This window comes from Thalassophryne amazonica, chromosome 2 (genome assembly GCF_902500255.1).
Source record: "Thalassophryne amazonica chromosome 2, fThaAma1.1, whole genome shotgun sequence".
NCBI lineage: Eukaryota > Metazoa > Chordata > Actinopteri > Batrachoidiformes > Batrachoididae > Thalassophryne > Thalassophryne amazonica.
The window spans coordinates 81,868,645-81,874,644 of NC_047104.1; positions in this window are offsets into that span (position 1 = coordinate 81,868,645).

The following is a 6,000-nucleotide window of genomic DNA, read 5'->3' on the forward strand; positions in this document are numbered from 1 at the left end:
TGTTACACATGGAGAATAAAGACATTCAGGTAAGCCTCAATTTTGCATATGAAAAAATAGAACAGCTGGAGTCTGAAAATAAATCATGCAAAGCATCGGTGGATTTATTAACCAAAAAACAGACATGCTAACCAAAGAAAACAAGACAAATGAAACAATACTGGATATTCAGTCTAGGAGCATGCAGAACAACTTAATTTTCTCAGGGATACCAGAAAACTTATGTGTCGACGTGGGTTGAGGAGCGGACCTGCGTCTGACTGAACCCAGCGCTAAAATAACCAGAAAGCGGTTCCAATAACAAAACAATTTATTTTCCCCCTTTTGTGCAATACTCGGTGTACCAACATAAAACGCGTCTGTCTGGCGGAGTGAAGGACGGCGCGCTCTCCAGCGCCTAAAGGGATCGAAGCCTGGCGCCTCTGGACCCACGTTCACCGCCAAACACCCCCCAGGTGGACACGACAAACCGACTCTGTGAAGGATAGAAAAGGTGAGGTAAGTCAGCAGCTACAACTAATATCCTTCAAAGGCACACACTATCAGCAACACATTCAGGTCTGAATTTAAGATTTATGTAAATGAGCAGCTTCTCACAACAGGTGGAGGATCATCTGTCCTCACGCCACGGCCGTGAGAAGCAAGCTGCACAACTCTCATCAATATTCACATATACTGCGTAACAAAATACCAAATTACTGTTAACAATTATTCAGACAATCAAATCACCTCTGATGTGTGCTGACAGCATGTGTCCCTCACCCGTCCTCCTTCACAGGCCCGATGTGTCAAACCCAGGCGCGGTCCTCAGCGTCTCACAAACGAACATCACAAGGTCGAGTTCCCGGCAATTCTGCTTGAATCACACATGGCTTAAATGCAGAACGCCATCTCATTATCTGCTTCAGCTGAAAGTCTTTAAGGTTGCACGTGAGCACCATCCACAGGTGCTGCATATCACGTTGATGAGGGTGAAGGACTCTTCTGCCAGCACCTTCTCCACAGACAATAAATCAGTTTGCATACCACCTGGAGAGCAAAGAAAAGAAAAGAACACCAAAATGTCCAGCCAAACCCCCCCAACACACAACAAGACTGCGCCTCAGATGATCCAGAAACCCTTTTAAAAGACTTCATGGCTTCTCAGCTCAAACTTCCCCCAGCTACTGTTGACAACATCACTTTTCATCATGTGCACAGATTTGGTCAACCCAAGAGCAGAAGACCTCAGCCCATCATTGCCAAACTAGAACATTACAAACATACAGACCTCATTAAAAGCAAAGCCAGAGAGCTCAGAGGGACCAACTTTGGAATAAATGACCAGTTTCCAAAAGAAATCAACGACCGCAGAAAGATTCTTTACCCGATCGTGAAACAGCACAGGCAGAATAATGTACGTGCATACTTGGTACCAGATAAACTTTATATAGATAAAAATTCAGTAAGGTATATCATCTATTATACATTCTAAAAATGGTCAGCTGTATCGGGATCCATCCACAACCCCTTGGCTCTTCTGAGAATGTCTGCAGTGTTAAGAAGATGGATAACTTAAACACGCTCCCACCGCGCACACAGTACATGCGCACTTTAACTTGTTTATACTCGTTACACTCACTCAGTATGCACAGGTGTAATTTATGTTTTATGTATGTCGTACTTGTGTCCGTTTGTCTTTTGGGAGAGCTTTTTCAATATGTAGTATCGGAATTCATTTTTTTTCTTTAATATGCATCCTCTAAAATTGATATCATGGATTGTACAAGGCATTTGCGCACAGGAAAATAAAGTAAAAATCAAGAACCACATCATAAAACTAAATGCAAACATTTGTCGTCTACAAGAAAAACATCTATCTAAAAACAGAGGAAAATATACTGACTGGCCCAACATTTAGTCAATGTTTTTCAGCTTGTTATAACAGCTGACAAAGAGGAGTAAGTATATTAGTTCATAGAAGAATTCCATTCGTTCTTAATAATTCTGTGACAGATCGTGAAGGTCGGTTTATAATAACCCAGGCAACTAAATATTTACAATTGTTAATTTCTATGCTCCCAGCAATGATGACCCAACCTTTATTAATAAATTGTTTTCACAGATTTTTAATTTAGTGGCCAATTCTGCAGTCATCATTGGACGGTTCTTTAACGTTGCTTTAAACCCATCTTTAGATCATTCCAGTTCAACAACTGTAAGACTCTCTCAAAACTATAAAGGAGTATATGGAGGACTTAGGTCTGGTGGATAGTTGGAGAATCAAAAATACAATGACAAAGGAATACACATTTTTTTCTGTCCTGCATATCAGTCTCATTCCAGAATTCACTTGTTCCTCACTAGTAATTCTATAACTTCAAAAAAGCTGGGACAGTGGTATGTTTACCACTGTGTTACATCATCTTTCCTTCTAACACTCAGTGTTTGGGAACTGAGGACACTCATGATTGGGTATAAAAGGAGCATCCCCAAAAGTCTCAGCTGTTCACAAGGAAAGATGGGGTGAGGATCACCACTTTGTTAACAGCTACATGAAAAAAAAAAATAGTCCAATAATTTAAGAACTGTTTCTCAATGTTCAATTGCAGGGAATTTAGGGATTCCATCATCGAACTTTCTACATGTAAGCGGCAAGGCCGAAAACCAACATTGAATGCCCATGACCTTCGATCCTTCAGGTGGCACTGCATTAAAAACCGACATCATTGTGTAAAGGATCTCACCGTCTGGGCTCAGGAACACTTCAGAAAACCATTGTCAGTTAACACCATTCATTGCTACAAGTACAAGTTAAAACTCTACCATGCAAAGTGAAAGCCATACATCAACAACTCATTTGATATGGAGAGACAAAGTGGAAAAGTGTGCTGTGGTCTGATGAGTCCACATTTCAAATTGTTTTTGGAAATCATGGACATCATGTCCTCTGGACAAAAGAGGAAAAAGATCATCCAGATTGTTACCAGCACTAAGTTCAAAAGCCAGCATCTGTGATGGTATGGGGGTGTTAGTGCCCATGGCATGGGCAACTTAGACATCTGTGATGGCACCATCAATGCTGAAAGGTTTTGGAGCAACACATGCTGCCATCCAAGCAATGCCTTTTTCAGGGATGTCCCTGCTTATTTCAGCAAGACAATGCCAAGCCACATTCTGCACGTGTTACAACAGTGTGGCTTTGAAGTAAAAGAGTGCGGGTACTAGACCGGCCTGCCTGCAGTCCAGACCTGTCACCCATTGAAAATGTGTGTCGCATTATGAAGGGCAAAATACGACAACAGAGACCCCAGCTGTTGAACAACTGAAGTCATATCAAGCAAGAATTGGAAAGAATTCCACCTACAAAGCTTCAACAATTAGTGTCCTCAGTTCCCCAAACGCTTATTGAGTGTTGTTAGAAGAAAAGGTGATGTAACACAGTGTTAAAATTCCACTGTCCCAGCTTTTTTGAAACGTGTTGCAGGCATCCATTTCAAAATGAGCAAATATTTCCACAAAAATAATAAAGTTTATCAGTTTGAACATTAAATATCTTGTCTTTGTGGTGTAGTCAATTGAACATAGGTTAAAGAGGATTTGCAAGTCATTGTATTCTTTACATTTTACACAATGTCTCAACTTCATTGGAATTGGCATTGTCCCAACAACATCTGAAGACTTCTCAATCTCCTTAACAAATCACAGTGTAGCAATACAAAGGCAATAGTTGTGTCACTAGATGCAGAAAAAGCCTTTGACAGAGTCAGCTGGAGTTTTCTTATGAGAGTCCTTCATAAATTTGGTTTTGGAGAATCATTTATTCATTGGCTCACAACTCTATATAACTCACCAAAGGCCACAGTCACAGTCAACAAGATTACATCTCAAAGTTTCACATTGCAAAGAGGGACTACACAAGGCTGCCCACTCATTTGCAATATTTTATCGAACAACTTGCAACTGCAATACGTCAGAACATCAAGTGTATCAACTCCTCAATACCTGACCACAAAATCAATTTATATGCTGATGATAACATACTATATCTCCAAGAACCCTCACAATCACTACAAGTAGTATTTAAACTGATCAGTACTTTTTCCACAATCATCAGATTACTGTATTAATTGGTCAAAATCAATGATCCTTTAACCGAGGATTCATGGAATCCTGCACCCCAAGATCCACACTATACCTTTCCCACTGGCAATATTAAATACCTAGGCATAAAGATCTCTTCTAAATTAGGAGAGCTTGTTCACTTGAACTTTGACAAAATCGGTAATGATTTGAAACAATGGAACAACTGCCCCATCTCCCTATTAGGACAAATAGCATCTATCAAATTGAAAACATTACCACAAATTAATTACCTTTTTTCAGTGATTCCATTCAAACCCACAGTTAAATTGTTTCAGTCTAGTTTCTGCCATTTCAAAGTTTTACAGGAAAAATAAAAAAGCTAAAATTAGTCCTCAGAAAAATAAATCTCAAGGGGGTCTGGAAGCACCAAATTTTCTACATTACTATCTGGCGAACCAGATACAATACTTGATTAAATGGATTCATCCTGATCCAGTCCACAGCTCCTGAATAGAATTAGAACAGTTAGAATGTAACATCATCAAACTCTCAGATTTACCATTTATTACTACTTCCATTAAACACCATAAATGTTTTAAAAATCCATGATCTCTTCCACTCTGACTGCCTGGTGGAAAACTTTAGATATTACAAACTCGCTAATGGAAATCTGTATAGATGCTCCTATTTGGCACAACCCAGACTTCAAGATCAATAAAGCAACTCTTCATGTCAGTACATGGGGACAGAAAGGAATCACACACCTTCATCACCTCTTTCAAAAAAACAGGTTCATGACATTTAATAACTTGATGCAGAGGTTTGGAATTATAGGAGGAAATTTTATTCATTACCATCAAGTAAAGCATGCAGTGATAGACTTTCAGACCTGTCAGTGCCCACCACAACCACCCATATGAGTGACAGACATCAAGAACCTCCTCCCTATAAAGACAACCTTGTCTAAAATATATAAGTTAATATCATGCGTGGATACTGCTTTACATTTACCCAGTTTAAAATGGGGGGTGGACTTCCTCCTCACATCAGACCCTGACCATCTGGACACAGACTTGTAAAAACATTTTCAATGACAAAATATCAATCTACAACTCATCCAATACAAAATTCATAGAACACACAATATAAGATGTATAAAATTCTCAGATATTTGCTCACAGTGAGCGCTAAACCCCAGTGACACCTATTTTCATGCCCTGTGGCTCTGCTCACTTGTCCAGTGATTTTGGTCAAAAGTCACTGAAAAACTCTCTTCCATCTTGGGATACAGAATCCCCTTATGTCCTAAATTATGTTTACTTGGAGACAACAGTCATCGAACTGCCAACTAAACAAATCTAAAACTATACTTGTTGCACTGACTATTGCAAAAAAAAAAAAAAAAAAACTATTTTGCTAAATTGGAAAGATAATATTAACCAATGGTCAAACCTCCTTATTGAATATACGTATATCAATAGAAAAAATATCAGTTTCATTAAGAAACCAATTACCACAATTTAATGAAAGATGGTCTTTATTTATCAAGTCATTAAATTTGAATCGGAAATTGGAGGTCTGATTTTTGCCTGTTAGGGAATACCACAATTGCACCTGTTGAAGCACCATATTAATATTAGATTATGACTTGTTTCTTTTGTTGTTGATCCACTAACTCTTCTTTCTTGTACTGCAGATCCAGGTTGCAGCTAATTGTGGTACTCTTGAGAATGACGCTATGTGTTTTTTTTTTCTTCCTGAAAATGTTTGCATTGGTGGAGGTGAGAGTTAGTATCTTTTAAAGTGGGTGGCCCCTCGGGTACGATTGAGCTGTGGGAAAAAACAAAGTACCTTGGGGTCTTGTTCCCGAGTGACGGGACAATGGAGCGTGACATTGGCCGGAGAATCGGTGCAGCAGCGGCGGTGTTGCATTCG